Here is a 21047-nt window from a genome sequence, read left to right as displayed (position 1 = left end):
GATAGGTGGAAAGGTAGCTCTTATTTTTGTTTTTTAAAGAGGGGTAAACACTTTTCACTTGGAGCCGTGAATTGATGATGTCACAAGTGGGAGACCTCATCTCCATTTTAATATTCAGTAATAACACCATGCAAATGATGGCTAAGGCAACTTCATTAAAGGTTTAATTTAGACTTAATAAGGTTCTATCATAAAAATTGTGAGTGAATGTTTATATGTATATATATGATTCTTTTCCTCTAATAAACAAGTGCAAGAGTTCAATGGCTTTGTTAGGTAGATTGGTTGTATAGAACACCATTTCATGCTACAATGAAGAAAAATACATGTGAGGATCTTTATTGATACTTTCCACTATCTACTACTTATATTGTTTAATCCTAAATCTCATGCAATAGGAAATTATATTCGACATCAATAATAATTACTTAAAATCTTTAATAGAATTTATTTTTGGCTCAAAATAGATACCATAGTGACGTTTTTAGAGGAGGGAGATTGGTTATACTTTTGATTGTAACCTTACAAATAAATGTTAGTTAAGCTGCATAAGAACATCAAGAATGCACCTAAATTTTATGTCCATATAAGCTTCTCGAACAAATTAGTAGTGAGTGCATGCAAATATAATAAGTGGAATATGCATATAAACTTAGCCTATTCAAACAAACACATGCAAACCTCGAAATGATAAGTATGTTGATTGGTTTGATGTAGTTGATCATTGATCCAACAACATGGCGTTGTGATAAGGGTGATTGAGTGATAAAATGGTCAACATAATGATATCATATGAAGAGATGATGAAATTGAGAGTAAAGGCCTCGATTTATAGATTTCTCATGAGTAAAATTAATGGTCAATATTAAAAGATAAATGGCTAGGATTGAATGGGAGTGTGGTCCTAGATTTGGAGGTTTAGCCTTGTGACAAGCGTTGCAAGGAGAAGTGAGGTGTAAGGGCTAAATATGCTCACACGTGTGAGCACACATTGTGAAGATAATGAACGAAACATGTCTATGACATGTGTTGATATGTGTAAGAGATAGAGACTTGTGAAAATAACATAACCTATGACATGTGTAAGAGGTAGGGTGGCTATGATGTGACTTTTCATGTTCACACATGTGAGGAAGAGGAGGGTAGGGACATTTGTTGTATGATGACAAGTTTAAATATTGATCCATGTAGATGGATTCAAGGGCTAGAATTTTATGGACAAGGATTGAGGATGAGGTGGAATTATATATTAGGGAAAATTGTAATGATGTTTAACTAGATCAAATCAATCAATTAAGTAGATATTAATTTATTTATTTAGTAGGAGGGTTTGTAGGCATAATTAAATAAATGTAAATATATTAAATTAAGGGTGAGGAATAAAGACAAATGATTAATTGAATAAATAATATATATTTATTTAATTGTCTAGAATAGGACACGGTCAAGTGTGGTCAAGTATGGATGAATTTAGGTGTCTACATTTTGTCCCTCTTTGATATAGCATCATGAAATAATGTTATATTATAGAAGAATAAAACATAGTGGATAGAATAGGATAAGGAGCAGTAGCATGATGTCCCAGTTATTAGAGGATGAGGAAGGATGATGAGGAGGTCGTGGTATGCCTTCTCAAGAGGACATACAGGTTTTAAAAATCTGGGCGTGCTCTCAAAATGGATAGGAGGATTATAGGATTAAGGATGCATGAATAAAAGATAGGGATGATAAAAGGGATATATGAGAGGAAGGATGGAGTAGAATCATATTGCGATGGTATGAGCAACCTAGATTTGATATTGTGCTTCACATTATGCACCAAGGTATGAGGAACCAAGATGACAATGTGCCAAGAATGTGATAAAAGAAGTCAAGTGAAAACATATGCCTTATGACACTATGATATAGAAGACCATGATGTCTTTGTGACAATAGAATGCAAAGGGCATGATAAAATGCAAGAAATGATAACACACATAAGCATCAAGAAAGCATGCACAACAAACCAAAAGATTTTTTATTTTTGCCCCTAGTCAAGCTGAAAACCAATGGATTGATTGATTGATTGATTGATTGAGAGGATAACAATGTTAACGATAAGAACAATGCATACCCAAAGGATTCAGAAGGATACATCCACTAATACATTTGGACTAGATTTCCGATTGAGGTTTCCGACGGAGAAGGTATATTGTGACTAAATTTGATTTTTTTTTGAAAAAATGCCCAAATTCGTCGGAATTCTGACGACAATTTGCCATTTGGTTTCGATGAAGAAGACATTAGTAATGAATTTTTTTTTTTCAAAAAAGTGCTCGAGTTCGTCGTAATTCCGACGACAACGACCATTACTTAAAAAAAAAGACGAGGGCAAGTCACTTGTGCATTGCAATCCCGCGTAGGCGTCCATGGCGACTTCAACCCCCAACAAGATCAAACCCGCGTCGAAGGCATTTGTGCATTGCTTGCAATCCCGCTCAAGAGGTAGATTCTTCCCTTAATTTCATGTTGCAAAAAAAATACCATTCAAGAGATTCTATAACTTTTGCTTTTATACATGCTAGCTATGCTTGCATTCTTGTGGGATATTGACCGATTGTGGGAGCAGCTCTTGGAGTATGAGAGATTCCTTTTTTATGCAAAAGATGTTAGGAAATGAGACATGTGGTGGTTAATTGCCCTAGTTTTTGATGCAAATTGATCAATCTCGTATTCATATTGATTATCCAATCTCAGGCCAAATGGCTCCTAGTCAAAGGTGTGGTTCCCTGAATACGTAATACCTTGTAGGAATCCACTCCCCGCAAAACCATAGATCTGTGATTGAGGAGTGAGTGTTCAATTTTGTCGGAGCAATCCCTTCCTCCCGTATACATATTGATTGATCATTATTGTACGAGCTAATATATAGGGCGGTGTTTGCCTCTGGCTACTGAATCGACGGAGATCAAACTAATGCACAAGAAAACAATGGGAATAATTATTATTCAAGTGATTTGCAACCTTCATTCAGTGTTGTGCGGGAAAGCCTTTCTTTCTCTTGCCAGCCAACCTAACACACCCGACCCGGAAGCCCTAGGGAGATACAATTGTGTTCGGTTCAGCACAATCCTAACCTAGAAGGGGTGGACTAAAAATCTCCAACCACACAACTTATCACTTTGTAATTAACATACCGTTTTCTTACTGTCTCGGGTTACCCTAGTTTAGGGTATTGGTAGTTTTTACTAAATCTTCTCTATTTTAGGGTATTGGCAACTATCTCTCCTTTTGCATAGTTTTAAGTGGCATACAAAGTCAATGGCTTCTTTGGCTTCCTTGTGGCCTCAACCTCAATGATCATCTTTTGCAAACTTACTTTCAATAATCTCTTCTTTATCCTTTCAAAGTTGAATTGTAGCCACTTAGGAACATCTAGATTCTCATCACTTTGGATGGACGGGTTCATGGTAGTTACAACCTACTTTGGCCTTTGTTCTTCATCTTGTTGCTTGTGCACCTAAGTTTAAAATTTTGGAGGAGTCATCTTGGGGATGGGGGCCTAGATAGATCCTCTTTTTCTTGTTCTCCATGCTTCTTTGACTCCATATTCTAAGTTCCTTCTGACTTATATTTCATTTTCATGAGTCAACTTATAGTTCTTAATTCAGCTATAGGCTAGTATCTTATGTGTTGATTGTACCTCTTAGTTTGATAAGGTTTTGGGTGGAATTTAATCTCTAATTTTGAGGAATAAATTTCCCTATAAATGTAATTTGAAAATTCCTTTTGAGGCTCTAATAATTGATTATTTAAGGTCCAAGTTTAGTAACACTCATTAGTGTATTTTCTTTCAAAAGAAATTTAGCAATAGGCTGTAGATTAAATACTTGTGCTTTGCTAGTATATTTTGAAGAATTAATGGAAATGAAGTTCATAGTTTGCAACGGTATTGGTAGTCTTTTTTGATTGCTTGGTATTCTTTTATTTCTTTCATTTTCCTTAGTCCTGAATTAATATTTACATTTATGAAACATCTTCTTTGTTATAATCAATTTGTGCATCTTTCGTGGTGATTGAGGTTAATAAGGAACATGTGAATGAACAGTAGTTGTTGTTCTAGAGCTTTCCTTGGTCTCATTTTCATGTTAGAATTGGCAATTTTGGCATGATAAATTATTTACATACAAGGTTATTTCTCGATTTTGTTGATAATGTGGATTCAACTAATACTGATGATTCATTTTCTCGTAGCCTTGTTCTATCTTTTGCAATTTATTTTAACCTTTTAGCTTAGGCAGATTGAGAAATCGACATTTCAACTTGATTAGTGACATTTTCCCCTTGAACAACTTGATTAGGAAATGATAAATTCTAAAGGTAAGCTAGCTTAACTCAAGGGACTAAGATGGTATCCTACCATAAAAGATGATAGTTCTAAGAAAAAGACTACCTAGTGATATGAAAGTTGATGCAAGATAGTAAGGACAATAAGGAAATTTATTTTGAACTTTGACAAGATTGAATCTTTGGGTGGAAGTTTGAATGGATTGATAGTGAAAAGGCATGCTGATGCAAAGAATCCAATAAAATTAACCAACAAGGGAGATATTTCTCCCAACTCACCTATTCAATTAGGTGTCAACCCTTCACTTACTCACAAAACCCCTCACAAGGCCACAAGTTACTCAAAAGGATTCAATATCCCAAAACACACCCATACTCACAAACCCTCACCCAACCATTGAATCACACTCAAATAGGACAAATAAACATGTCTAAGTCACAATCCAACTCTCCAACATTCAATCACCACCAACACCCTCAACCCTTATTCACACAAATCCTCCTTCAACTAGGTCTTCTAATCCCCCCTGGTACTCAATTCACAAAATGTACTAGATATCCAAAAGCCAATGTTCTTTCGGATACTCTTACAAGAACCACTAAACATATACCACCATGGGTCTTTACCCTCCCAACCACCCAAAGGTCAAAGGAAGATTCACTGCTGCAACACTCGGTTTTTGTGACAGTATCAAGAACTTAGGATAGTCACTCCTTTTATGATAGTATCAAGATCAGATCGATACTGGACTGGGTAATAACAGAACCACCAACAATGTATTTCTCATCTCAAATAATAAAGAGAATATAAGGTTGCATCTATGAAGAAAAAAAATGTTGGAAAAGACTATTTCCACCTACTTGGCCACCGGAGTGGTTTTTGAGGTGTATTCAAAGCTTTTACTCCTTTTGTTGCATTTTCACTTGAAATATGGTTGAATTGGCTTTGTAAGCTCCTAGATACTTGGTACATGTTCTAATCGAGTTAAAAGAGTCTCAAGACTACCCTATAGTCATGCTCTACCTTATCCAGCTACTCAATTAGCTTCCCAAACTTATAGGACATATGGTTTTATTCCTTACTTCGAGTTGAAATTGTCTTGGGTTAGATATAACTAAAATAAGCCATTCCTTCAACTACTTCAAAAATCATAAAAAAGACTTCATACTACTATCTACATGTGTTTCTATCCTTAAGAAGTCTAATTTATGCAAGTGAAAAAACACCTAAGAGGTCATAGCTACTCCTTTTGACTTGGTAATATTCATGGTTTTTTTTTGTCTATTTAGCTTCATTCCTTGCATCTTACCCACTATCTTGTAGCATACTTTGTTTTCTTTTTTAGTGAATTGCATTTAGTGGACTGTTGTGCATCTTTAAAATCATTTGACAACTTCAGGAAATGGTTTTCCTTCTTTATTACTTGACTATATCATTTAATATGCATGGATGGCATTATCATTTAATTTTCAAGATGGACCTTATATGGATGGTCCTTGCACCTTTTCAAATTGAACTTTTGCTAAAGTCCAAATTTGGAGAGGAAATTCCTACTATTTGCGAATCCAACATTCATCTTTCAAATTTTAGGTCCAATTTCCATGAATAAGGGTTCCCAAGACCCTAGTCCTATAAAAATGAGCCATGAGGAACATCATGAATAAGGGAATGAACCAAATTTATGGAAACATTGTCAAATCTAAGTACAATTAGGCATAAATAAGGCACAACCACTTAAATTAAGTCCAAACTTAGTGTATATTTTTAAAGAGATACAACTTATGATGCAATATTTAGCCCCCTCTTAGCAAGAGTATGCAATTATGCTCATTTACTCTTTGGAAAATATGGAGAAACCAAATATTATTTCACCAAGATATTGAAGAGTCAAGATGACTACAAGTTTGGAAAGGTGGTAGCTCCCAAGACTTATGATATTGTCAATCTACAATATTGAGATAAAAGGGAAGTACAAAGTGAGTACTATGAGTAACATTGGTAACACGCATGGAGCATGCAAAACACAGAGTTATGATATTTAGAACTAGTAAGATTCATATATTCTCACTAGGAACCATATCAAAAAGACAAGGCATAGATCTAGGACTAGTAAGATCCTTATATAGTTACTAGGAGTCATGTCAGAGACACATAAAAGCATGATACCCAAGTTAGTAAGATCCTCTAATACTTAGTTAGAGATCGCATTCTAACAACAAATAAAGACCTAATTGTGAAAGTTTGAGGTCCATTGGGAAAAAAGTTGTCATATTGCCATGACAACTTTTGCATTTCTTGTAGAAACTTCTTAAAAATATGGTTGGAAAGTTAGTTTATGGTGGTTTGAGGTTGTAACACACTTGGATGGGAATAAATAGGCCTTTGGCATGCCATCCAATAGTTTTGCTTAATGAAATTGGGGTTTTATGTGCATTTTTTCATGCTATGTATCATATCATGCTTGATGATAGACCTTTTTTCGTGCTATGTATCATATTAGGGAAGAATTTGGTGGGAAGACCAAGCGATTGGTATTTTGAAGTGGTTGATGATAAAGAGAGGGGTGAGGGGACCCTATGCAACCTTCGGAAGGGTTTGTCGATCAAAACCAAATGAAATAGATTAAATTTCTATGACTGTCCTAAGGGTATTGATTGTCACAGTCATAATTTTACTACTAATATTGTTTTTGTTTTGATAGAGTTGTGTTTGTAAACCCAAGTGTGGACATGTAATGGAGTCATGAGATGTCTTAAGACTACATCAATACTTAACAACAACATAGTGTGTAAGCACCTAAAATATGAAAGGACTACATATTGGAAGGTGCGTGTGATGATGCCATGAAAGGTCTGATATCCCTATGTGTCGAACTGAGAAAACCAGTGAAAGACAAAAAAAATGCATTGAGAAGGCAAAAGGTTGAAATGCCTAATGTTTGTTGTTGAAGTGACGTGTGGGGACCCTGCTAGGTCAAATACCTTGTTGTAGTTTCAAAGGGTGGGAAAAGAATAAGCATTTTATTTACCATCCTAATACACCATCCATCATAACAATTATTACCAATATTGATGTGTGTGTTGCAAACAAAGTTCTAGAGGAAGGCTCTTTCTATTGTAATACCAAGTGAGTGTTAATAGACCTTTTGTAGGGTCCTCCTAGCCTAGAGTTAGGAGTTCGAAGCCTACATACATTGATTTGGCCTTGTGGCCATCAATGAGTGCTCACCCAATAGGACAAGTCTTGAGACTGACAATTTTGGAAGTGTGGCATTATTGAGAGCCAACACTTATGTGTGAACTCCATCTTCACGTATTATGATTAGTTGCCATGATACTTGACCCTATCCTCATGGTGTTGGCTCAATTCATATTAGTGTTTTTTTTTGAAGAAACATGATGTGAGAAGTTTGATGCAAAGGCAAGGGTAGAACTCAGTATTTCATATTAGGACAACAACCACATTGATTAGGCAAGTCAGATAAGGTCTCTCCAATGTTTAGGATATTGAATTCACATTAGACACTCATGGATTACCCCAATTAGACATTAGTCAACTTAATATATTATACAAGGATTGCATACCACAAAGCCAGTAGATATGTTTTGAGATGAAAAAAAAGAGTTAAATGGTTTTGGTTCAATGATGATAATTTCTATTTTCAAGTAATTTAATTTGGTATATTATACGGAAACGTGATTTCATAACTAACATTTCAACTTCTATATAACTAGTTCTATAACCCGATTTTCTTGCCTGTGAAGAAAGACCATGTCAGACAATATTAACGAACAACAAAATAAGGAGACAATTGCTAGATTATGGTCTAACTTGAAAAGAAAAGGTGATGGAAAATGTTATTGTCCATGCAAAATTTGTAAGGGGTTAAAGACTAGAAGACTTCTAATCAAAACAATGAAGAAACATTGTAGGCTGCATGGTCACATTGAAGGTGGACATGATTATCATCCATTGATAAGTTTTTCATTATATCGTTTTAACAATTTATATACATAATAAATCACGTGATGATGAGATCATGATCATGGTTTATTTATGTTTATCAATTTTATATAGTTCGAGAACCCCAGAGCACATGGTATGGATCAACACAACCCGAAGAATATGGTTTTCAAAGTGGATGAACATGGAGGTGTGAATATCGAAGCTAAAGATAATGATCCCATGGAAGATGACGATCATGAGCCAGAAAATAGTTGAAGATGATGGTACAAATACATTGATCCACGAAACATTTAGTACTCGCGCAACTAATCATGATGATGAAGATGACCTTGATGTTGTTCATGGTGTCCCTCTACTTGAGAAGGCATCTGAGGCCCTCTACGAAGGCTCGTAGACAACTCTTCTCTCCGCTCTATTGTTGTTGGTGAACTTGAAGGTTATGGATGGTTTATCCAACATAACAATGTCATGTATGTTAAGGTATGTCATATATGTCATAATAAACTATGAATCATGCTGTACCATTAATATTCTTTATATTAACAAATTATATTTTTTTGCTATAGATTGATAGGTGAGTTTTTGTTACCACCATCAAATATTCTACCTCCCTCATACCGAGAATTATCTGCTATTATGAAAGATATTGGAATGGAGTATCAAGCAATAGATGCTTGTCCCAATGATCATATTATATATCACAAACAACATGAATTTCAAACTGAATGCCCTGAATGTCATATCAATAGATATCGAACATATCAAATAACAAAAAGGGTTCCTCGCAAGGTTCTTCGCTATATTCCCATTTCCACGTATGCAACGATGATTCAAGTGCACTAGTTTGGCACAATTTATGGATTACCATGCACGCAATAGAAGTCGAGATGACATTATTCGAATGCCTGGGATGGTTCAACATTTATGGACATAGAGGAAAAGTGGCCACACTTTAAAGAAGAACCTCGTAATCTCAGGCTTTCATTGGCAGCGGATGGTGTCAATCCATTTGGAGAGATGAGATCTGTTTACTCAGTGTGGCCTGTTTTTGTTATCAACAATAACATTCCTCCATGGATGTCAATAAAGAGGGAACACATAATGTTGGCAATGATTGTTCTAGGTATTTAATCATTTAAATATAGTCGTCTAAATTTAATTATAAATATTGTAGTAAAATGGTCATAATAATTATGTAATGTTTTTGTTCATTCGATTAGGTAAGTACCAAGTTAAAGATATGAATGTATATATTGAGCCTCTTATTGACGAGTTGCTGGAGTTATGGAATAGTGCCACTATGTATGACGTCTCTAGACCAATAGGACAAAGACAATTTCAATTCCATGCGATGCTTCTATGGACAATACACGATGCCCCCGGGCTAACACATTTTTGTGGTATGTTATAGTGTTTAAGTTGTGCATGAACATTATAATTCAAAAAATTATCATATTTAATCCAATTATACATTATCTTGTAGGTCTTCAAACAAAGGGAAAATTTGCATGTCCTGTTTGTGGTCCAAAGATGAAATCTCGTCATTCAAAAAGTTTAGGAAAGCAGGTGTTTGATGAGTATAGGCGCTTTCTCCACAAAAATCATAAGTATAGAAATATTGAAAAAACATCTTTTCAATGGGAAAGAAGAGAATACATCAAAGCCACGAATAATGATACCTCACCTGTGGAAGTTGGAATATAATAGAATTAATCATCAAGGTAATGCCATTCCATCTATTGGTTTGTCATAAAACATCTTTTCTATTTTGTTTTGTTTATTGATGATGTGATTGATGATTATGAAGGTCGTGAAGGCATAAATGACCACCTTCCTAAGGGACTAAAAAGTTATCCCCGACAATTTAGTAGGTTGCCCTACTATGAGCAGTTACAAATTGTTCATTTATTTGATAGCATGCATATTGGAAAGAATATAACAGAGATAGTATGGAAAATATTGGATGGAAGGCATGACAAAGAAAAAATTGTCAAAATATGTAGTGACATTCAGGATTCCAATCATGCAATGATAAATGTCATTTAATCAAATAGCCATGGAGACCAGATTAATATAAGTGAGCTTCCTTGGTTATTAACAGACCAACAAAGCAATGCTATAAAAGAAGTCATATGAAAAATTCGATTTCCCACAGGATTTGTTGCGAACGTAAACAATCTCATATCAAAGAAAAATGAATTTGGGCCAGGGATGAAAACACATGATTGTCATACCTTCATTAAAGTATTTCATGTTCTTGTGTTTTTAGTATGTATTTAAGTACTGCACGTACATGCACTTTTCATTGTATTATGTTACAAAAAAATGAAAAGATAATTTTATAATTGTTGCGGTACGTTCTACCTCTATCTCTCCTAGACGACTTCGATAATAATGTCAAGCAAGTCATATATGATCTTGGAAAATACATGAGGTAAGTGATGATATTTGTTCAGTTCATTGTATAGATATTATATTTGCTATTTGTTTTACTTGTTATGTAATATATTTTTTTGCATCTTGAATATCTTGTAGGTGGTTGTCATGTAAAGAAATCCATAAAGACGATATCAAATATTGGAAGAGAAAAATTCCTCATTTAATGTGTGAAATGTAAAAGTGTCTACCTCCATCTTTTTTTAATGCACAAGAACACTACCTCATACACCAAGTTGAGGAGATTGAATTGTGTGGACCTGTACACACTAGGTCAACGTGGATGGTTGAGAGGCACTTCAAATTTTTTAAGGCTTTGGTTTGACAAAGAGCATATCCTGAGGGTTCTATGGTGGAGGGATATATGGTATACTAGACTATGGTGTACATTTCTGAATATCTTCCTAAGTTTGCAGCAAAGATTCACGTGGATCGCATTTGGGATCCCAACCCCATTAACAAATTCAAAGGGGAGTACTTGAGGAGGAAAGGTAGATTGAGAAATTCAAGCGTTCTTTCTTGAATTTTTTGTCATGTGTTTATTTCCCTTCAAGCGTTCTTTCTTGAATTCTAATGCCATTTTATAGTGGATTCATTTTTTGCAGGAGGAGATGCACATGAGGATGTGCCAGAGGTGACTACTGCTGATAACATACCATCATGTCCTGGATCTTCTCGTATTGCTAGTACGGGAATGTTGCAGGCCACATTGGTGGTGAGCGATGAAGAAATGATTCCCTTAAAGATACAAAAGGTTCTAGGTACTTTAAAATTATTATTATATACTCTAATTGTAATTTACTTTATGATCACTCGTTTTGGACTAATGATCCCATGAATTTTTTGTAGGCAATGATATTTTCTATAAACATCTTAGTGACATGGCATTGCAGATATTTGGGCCCACCATACGTAAAAGGTGGTACATCATATGTGAACTAACCCTAATCCACTATTTTGATTTCAGCTAGAATAGTTTTCCTTTGATCCATTTCTTGAAGTGTAATAAATGTAGCTTTAGTTTATTTCTGAATCTAACAGGTTTGTTTTTTCTTTAAAAGGTGGAATGACCAAGAAAAAAGGTTAAAAGATGAATTGAAAAACCAAATGGTTGAGTGGTTTGGAAATGACACCTTTGACAAAACCAAGCTCCTTGAAAAAAATGGCACATATCTAAAGTATGTGAGGGACCAATACAAGACCCATTTAGAGAGGAACTTAAAGTACGAGCGTCCCCTATGATTCCAGAGAGGGAGTGGAAGGACCTGATTTTGGATGCCAAGGAGAGAATTGAAAGGAAAAAAGGAAATACACCACTAGACGCCAGAAGAAGGTATGAGATACTATTAAGAATGTAGTTATGTACTAATTAATTACTTTTTATATTTATATAATCTAACATATTTCAAACTTTTTATAGGTTGAGTGACACGTCAAAGGCAACCAAGGCAAGACAAGAAAAGCACGGGCAACACAAACTCGGTTCTGGTGGTTACATGAAACTTGCTGCACAAATTGTAAGTATCTCATGTAAACGAAATATTGCATCAAAATATTAATAAATTGCAAACGTTTTTTTTAATCAAACAATGCAAGCAAAATTCACAGTACCAAGCAAAAATGTAGAGCTTTGAATTCAATAGAGCGCCCACAGAAGATGACAAGAGAATTGCCTACCAGCAAGGCTATTTAGCCATGGCTGATCGGCTACGAGAATTGAGTGGGCATACACAACATTCGAGTGCATCCGTCACACAGGTAAATATGCTAAATGGAAATTGTTTCAAATTGAATACTTTACCAATAATCTAATTGATGTTGAGTTCCAACATAAAGTGACTATATTTCTTTTAAATAAGCAAGCAATGATAACAATGTGCATGACATTGGAATGCAGCCTGCTAATCGTGAAACACCACCTGCACATGAAGGTCCGGATGTGCATCCCAGTAGTGGAGGTATTCATTTGCTATTCAAATTTATTTATTTAGCTATTAATACAATTAAACATCTTAATTTGTAATTAGAGTAGTAATTAATATAACCTTTTTTGTTAATATTTTAGAGCATGTAGTCAGTGGTGACCAAGTGGAGCCTGATTTGGGTACACAACATCAGGAACGTGATGTTCCCCACTCAGGTAAAGAGGACCACTATTATTCCTTTAAACAAATATAATTGTAATTGGTGTTCAACATTAATGTAACCTTTAGTATTTCAACTCCAGATGATCTAGAGGGTGTTCAACATGTTGAGGTTGAGGCTACACAAAATGATGTGGCCCCATTAGGTAAAGAGCGCAACAGTTATGTTCTCTAAATTAATGAAATACTTGTAACAATAATTTTTTTTTTTGAATTTAACCCATTTCTTTGTTATTGTAGAGGACCCCCCTTCGCTTCAGTGTCCTCGTCCTCACTATAGGACTAGGCATACATCAATATCACGAGCAGTTGGCAGAACATCTGCAGAGGGGGTAAATGATGAAGAAACCGATGTTCCACTTAGTCTTTTCATAGCTTCAAAGAAAAAAACAAAAAAAGAAATGATTGTGTAGACACCTAAAATTGTCATGTCTAATTAAATAAATATTTTATTTATTTAATTATCTAAGCTTAATTCTTCTATTAATTAAATAAATCTTTATTTATTTAATTAATTCATTTATCCTCTTCTAGCCTTATTTCTCATTTAAATAAATACATTTATTTATTTAAATTATCCTTTTCCTAAATTAAATAAATATCTTATTTATTTAATTGATCCCACTTCTTCTATTAATTAAATAAATCTTTATTTATTTAATTAATTCATTAACCTTTTCTACCTATGACACATGTCATTCATCTCTTAATTCATACACTACCTACCCCTCTCATTATTTTATTATTTCTTCTACCTACCCTCTAATCCTAGCCGACCTCCTTTTTACACCTCTCAATCTTATCCCTCCATTTCATATTGTGTCTTCTATTTAAGGAGATGCTTTCTTCATTATCAAACCCTAATCAAGCATTCTAATGACTTAATGCCCTAATGATCATTTTGACTACACTACGATCCTACTTGCAACCACATTCCGTTCTTTGTTGAGCTCTTGTGCATATAAAAATCTGAGAGCAATATATCAAGCAAGATCAATGGAGATAGGAAGAATGGAGATCAAAACCCTATTGGACATGTGATGGTATAATCTTTGTGATTTTGTTTTATTTACATTGTCTTAGGTAATCTTCATATGTTATGGTGGATCTTTGTTGTTGTTAGGCTAGCGTTTGGTGGTTGAATTCATTTAGCCTTTCAATATTGTTATTATTGTTATCCATTTTCACCATATACATTTTGGCACACCTGGTGGGATATGGATTTTTCTTAGATCTATGTTTTTTGCAGATTTTTCTAACCCTATATTGCTAATTTGTAAAACAATTTGGAGAATAACCTTGTGCAGCTAGGGTTTTGGACACAAAATCAAGATCTTGGAGAGATTCGATCATATCTCATAAACGGCTTGGAAATTTTGCACCAAATTTTTTTTGCAGGTTGAAGAAAGTATCAGGAGCTCTCAATCCAAAATTCAGAATTTTTGAAGTATATTTTCATTTTCTATTAATTTTTTATGATTTTTCATAAAAAATTAATTTTGAGAGCAAATGAGAGAATTTTTCGGATTTTCTTATATTTTTGGAAATCTCTCATAATTATACATAGGATCTGTTCTTTGTGATTTTAATTTTTATGCAAAATATTTCCCTAAAAATTAGATCTTTAAAAATTAGGGTTTTTCCTTATTTTGATCAGATCTCACAAACCGATTCGAATTTTGACATCAAATTTTTTGTGCAAGTCAGGAAAAGTATCAGAAAGATTCAGTAAAAATTTTAGATTTTGTGGATCTATTTTGCATTTTGTATGAATTTGTTATGATATTTCATAAAAAATTAATTTTCAGAGAAAATTACCGAATTTTTTGGATTTTATTACATTTTTGGAAATCTCTTAGAATTATACACAGGATCTGTTCTTTGTGATTTTAAATTTGATGCAAAATCGTTCCTCAAAAATCAGATCTTTGAATATTAGGGTTTTGCATTATTTTACTCATATCTCACAAAATTCTTGTATTTGTTGCAGAAAATTTTTTGTGCAAGTTTGGAAGACCATCAAGACTCTCCAGTAAAAATTTCAGATTTTTTGGATTGATTTTGCATTTTATATGAATTTTTTATGATTTTTCATAAAAAATTAATTTTTGGAGCAAATTAGCAAATTTTTTGGATTTTCTTACATTTCTGGAAATCTCTTGAAATTTTACAGGTGGTATTTTTTTATGATGAATCAGATCTTCGAATTGGTCAACAAAACGCATTATTGAAGGCCCCTATTTCACAAAGTCTTTTGGATCTAAAATTTACCTAACTTGTGTGCTTGCAGGAAGGGGTGATTATTTCAAACAATCCAAACTACTAATAAATCTTTGTTGCAGGTCCTTGGCAAGAGTTTTTGGATTTTTATTGTGTGCCTTGTTTTCATAGACTAGCAAACACTTCAATTGGTGCACTAAAATTGAATCATTGTCTTTTGTGTCTTGAGCAATAGGCTCTTTTTGTTTAATCTTTAGAGGGTCTGTCTTCCCGTGTGGTCATTAGGACTACTAGTGAGAAGAGAACGACCCAAGTGGTAGTGAGAAAAACCCACCTCTTTCGAACCACTATAAACAACTGTATTCATGGTGAAAACTATGGATTACGTGTGCTGATTAGTTCATACCGACACTATGTCTCCCCATAAACCCGTTTGATCAAATTTATTTGATCATTTGTAGGGTGTAACCCCTACCGGCTGGGAGCCTTCTGTATTTACAGAGCTGAAAGTGCCGCATGTATGGCCACACGAGCAGATGGCCTTACTAGCACCTTTTTGTTTTAGAAGCCCAAATCCTTCTAGTTGTTGGGGCAGGAGGTCGGACCTCTGGTAGCGGCCCACACACATACGGTTCTTAGTAGAGATACAAAGTTCGCCACGGGGAGTTTTTGTGGGGACTAATGCTTGGCTGACCCGAGAAGTGAGTGCCGAGGGTGGAGCCAGTGAGGTCAAGCATCTAAGTATCCGCTCTGAATAGCGTAGCCTCGGGGGTAAAACCTCATGTGGGATCAACAACTATTATCTTGGCCAGCCATAAGAATTGTGCTTGACTTATTTTAAACATTCAAAACATTCAAAACCAAACAGCAAAACATTGTGTCTTTTGTGTTTTCAAGTGTATGCACAACATTTTTACATCAAACAACACACTTTTCTTGGAGAGTCTAAACACTTGCAAACATTGAGTCCTCATCAATATTGTGTCCTCTTGTCACAAAAAACAGTCAAACATTCAGATTTGGTCACAACTTCACAAATTGGAAAAATTTTACAGTCAAGCAAACAAGAGCAATCAGTTTCGGAATTCTTGAGCTTCCTAGGTTGTTTCTCCAGGTTTTCATCTAGCATTCAACTTGTCTTTGGGTCTCACAAAATCCATCATTGCTTTACACCTTACATTACATTCACATTTGTCTAAACTTGAGTCAAAAGGTCACTTGCTTGTCCTCATCATACTTTGTCAACACACTACATACAACAACACTTTGCTAAGTGGTCCCTCATCAAGGTTTCTTACCTTTGGGTCTCATTTGGTTTTACTTAGAGTCAAGGTCAACTTACCTCGTCAAGAGAAACTATCCTCTCTTTGGAAGTCACACCTACTCTACTACATACATACTTGGTCTTACACTTTGGACATTGCAAGTACACTTCAGACTCATTTACATTTCATCCAACTCTTGGTCTTCCATACTCTTTCCATTTTTCATCTAGTCTCACATATCTTGGTCAATACCTAGTTCATGGTTGAAACCCGTCTTCAAAAATCTAGGAGAGAAACTAAAGAGGCTCAAGAGTCCGCAAACATGAGTTCTTACGAGTATGACAATGATTTATTTTTCAATACTGATCACACTACATTACCTGACATGGATGCCTATAGAAACAATCCAAATGTTGAGAAAATGGACACTATAAACAACAATGCTACACAAAATGACAATGTGGACAACTTTTCAGTATATTCAGCAGATGTGGAAGAATCCATTATGAATCCCCATTTCAATCGATTGGTTGAGGAAATAATGAGGAGAGATAGACAATACTTCTTACACATGATGGCACAAAGTGGAGCCAAGATACCTCATGATTTTGACATGTCTCAAATAATGGAACATAGACCTTTGCAACAACCTCACTCCAATATGGATCAAAGGAGACCTAATAGTGGAGGAAATAGAGGACCACATATGGTACCTGAATCACCATCAGCTTTGCTTCAAAAACTAGAGGTCCCACATACACATGGTCAAACATATGATACTCACCTTCGCAGACCATTATGGAAGTCTTATGGAGAAAAATATGCTCAATCACATATCAATGCTAAGGATCAACCACCAAAGCAATGGGATATTCCTAGGCATGCTCAAAATTTGGACACAAGGAAACCTCATGTCAAATTTGGGGGCAATACAATAGAACATGACATGCCTGTAGAGTATGGTATACATGCACAAAATAGATATGGTGTTCCTCAACATGAATCTATACCAAGTGGTCCATATATGCAACATCATTACAGACCTCCTCCATATGAACATGTGTATGATCAATATCATCCATATATGCAACATGCACCTCCTCCAATGGGTACCTCAAACATAGGATATGGTCCAAGAAGTCGATCTCCACCTAAGAGCAATTTGGAGCAACAAATCAGGGACTTACAAAAGAAAATGGAGGACATAAATACACCGAAGCCAACATACACAATGAGAGACATATGTCCTTATCCATTTGACAAGAGCATTCCAATGCCTCCTTTTCCTACACACTTTGTGATGCCTAAATTTGATAAGTATAGAGGAAAAGGGGATCCTAAGGCACACATAAGACAATTTTTCACAGCTTGCATTGAGGTAGCAGCAGAAGAGACATATTTGATGAGATTATTCCCACAAAGCTTAGGTGATCAAGCTATGGAATGGTTCTCCCAACTTCCACCTGGTATTAAGTCAGGGGGTGACCTAGCAGAAGCATTTATTCAACATTTCTCCTACAATATAGAGACAGACATATCAGTCACTACTTTGTGCAACACCAAGCAAAAAGAGGGAGAATCTTTTGCATCATTTTTACAAAGATGGAGAAATCTAGCCAGCAGATGCTCTTGTGAGATTCCACAAAAACAAATGGCAGAGATGTTCACCCAAAATGTTAACAAAGAGATTGGTTATGACTTAAGGAAAGCTTGTTTGTCTACCTTCAAGGACGTTATCGAAAAAGGCTTAGCAACAGAAAAGGTCCTAATTGGACAAGGAGTCATTAAGATATTTAAGGAAAACAAAGATGACTTTAAAGGAAAAGACAAGGCAAGATTTTGGAATAAAAACAAGAACACAGTCAATGATGGTGTTGTTGATGCCAACACAGTGCGACCTAAATTCATCTTTTCAGGATCAAGTTCTACAAACAATCAAGTAAATACTCAAACAACTTCCAGATCACGAAGGAAGTACACTCCATTGGGAGAACCACTTGAGTCAGTTTTCAAGAAGCTTGTGGCAAACAAGGTAATCATAGTTCCAGATTTTCCTCCATATGAACCAAAGGTTAAGCCAAATTGGTGGAATGATGATGAGTATTGTGAATTTCATAAGAGCAAGGGTCATAAGACAGGAAATTGTTCTCGACTGAAGAACATCATACAAGATCTCATTGATAGAGGTGACATTGAGATTGAGGGACATTCATCAAATTAAGAACATGAGATGTTTAAGGAACCATTCCCAAAACATGACAAGGGAAAAGCTAAAGCCACAGATGACCAAGCCAACTATACTAGAGCACCTTACAACTATGATTCAACTATCAATAATATCTCGATGGACAATTACGTCTCTACTATTATCATCAAGGACAAAGCATCTGAGAATTCTACTCAGAGACCCAAGATTGTCCTAAAAGGTGTTGGATCTTCTTCCGAACCTACCTTTGAATGTCACGTTACAACCCGTCGAGGTAAAATTACTTTGCAAAGTGCTTCAGCTAAAAACACTGCCTCTTCATCAACCAAACCTGAGTATGACCTTGTAGAATAGTTAGGGAAGACATCCGCGCTCATTTCAATCCTTGAACCATTATGCATATCTCCCATACATAAAGCCATTCTTGATAAAATCTTGAGAGATACTGCTCTTCCTACTGATCTGAACGTGGACCAGTTTCAAGCCATGGTGGGATACCTTTCCATTCCACACTCCCTTATGTTCACAGAAGTTGATGATGCCTTCGTAAGTCAGCCACATAATGCACCATTACACATTGAAGCCTTCATACACAAACATCAAATAAAACGAGTCCTGATAGATGGAGGAGCAAGTCTAAACATTTGCACATTAAGCACTATCAAACAATTGGGATATTCTGATAAAGCTGTGAATTCTACAAACAAAATCACCATCAAGGCATATGATGATGAAGAACGTTCATCCAAGGGTACAGTCACCTTACCTCTCAGAGTTGGGCCAGTTACGAAGGATGTGGTTTGTCAAGTCCTAGACATCGATCTCACATACAACATACTCTTGGGATGCCCATGGATTCATGAAATGAGCACAGTCCCATCTACATATCATCGATGTATCAAGTTTCCACACAATGGAGTTGAAGTGACCATCAAAGCGGATCCAAATCCATTCATATATTGTAACAATCTGCAACCTCAATTAGAAATAACAATCCTAGTCAATCGCGAAGCTGTTCCTTCATCGGCATACATGGATCCTGAATCCTTAAAAACTTCTACATCCAAACAAGCAGAGCTAAAAGAAAAGTTCAAGATTAAAGACCTAGGATGTGGTGAGTATATATTTCATGTTGACCAACTCCCATTATCTCCTAAGGTATTTTGTCAACAGGAACAACCTACACACAATTTGCAATGCCAAGGAATTGGGTGTGAACCACCTAGTGTTGTGGCTACTAAGTCTGAATGCAAATCTCCTCTAGTGGTGCAAGCATCTCTTGATATCAATAGTCCTAAGAGTGGTTCCAACAAAGAATCTATTGATCATATCGCCAACCCTCTTGAGAACTCACATAGCCTTACCATTTCATCCACTCATCCATTTCCACTCCACTTCCAGACTTGGATCAACAAGAATTACAAAAGCCCTTACTCATTGGGGATCAAAAATCAAGCTTTGAAAAGAAAAATCTAAAAGTCAAAAATAAAGAAAAGTCCTTTAGTCCATATCAAAATCAAAAGTTATTGGACTCTACAAAAATCAAAGTCAAGGATAAAAATCCTATGAAGCAAAAAGAGAAAGAGTTGATCTCCCCTAATATCAAAATAACTGGGGGCAAAAATTCTACAATTGCAAGTCAAAAAGATTACTTGTTGATCCTAAGTCTCCATCATGCTATCCTACTTTCACTTCTTTTCGCAATCATAAGCCTTCATCACTCATCTACTTGTTCCACACATCCTTTACCTTCTGGCGATACATCATGGACCTTTAATGGAGCTTACTCAAAGGACTTTGTTATCAGGGATGCCCAAACTTCTTCAGGTGACACGCATACGGGCCCATGTAGTCCACACACTAGTAATCCTATCTCAGTTCCTTTATCAAGGAAGACAGAAACTCAAGCTACACATCATTCAGTCAAGAAACAATGCAACTACAATCACAAAGTCAAGCCTCGCACATTTGAGGTAGGTGACTTGGGTCTCCGAGAAAACCCCAAGAATCAGCAAGACAGAGAGAAGAAGGGCAAGTTTGAACCAAACTGGCTTGGTCCTTACATTATTACAGCAGTATATGGATTTGGGGCATATCAACTCTCAACTATAGAAGGTGAACCTTTGGAGGATCCTATCAACACCATGCACCTTCGCAGGTTTTACACATAGCTCTTCAGAATATCCTAATTCAAAAATACAAAAAAAATTATAAAACAAAAAAATCGTTACTTGGTGAAAACCTGGCAAACAGGCGCCTTGTGACACAAAAAACATTGAAAAATCGAAAAAAGTAAAGAGAAATAATTTCGTCCAATGGTGAAAACCACTTCGGTGGCGCCTTGGGCAAGTACCATGGTGAAAACTGGGTCACCAGCGCCATGTGTAGAGACATTGCTCCTCCCTCCTTCAGGATTCTCTTTCATCATTTCACTTTGCACACACTCACAACCTATTCATCCATAATAAACTTACCCATTCCCA

This window comes from Cryptomeria japonica, chromosome 10, assembly GCF_030272615.1.
Source record: "Cryptomeria japonica chromosome 10, Sugi_1.0, whole genome shotgun sequence".
Lineage (NCBI taxonomy): Eukaryota > Viridiplantae > Streptophyta > Pinopsida > Cupressales > Cupressaceae > Cryptomeria > Cryptomeria japonica.
Note: the sequence above shows the minus strand (reverse complement) of the source record.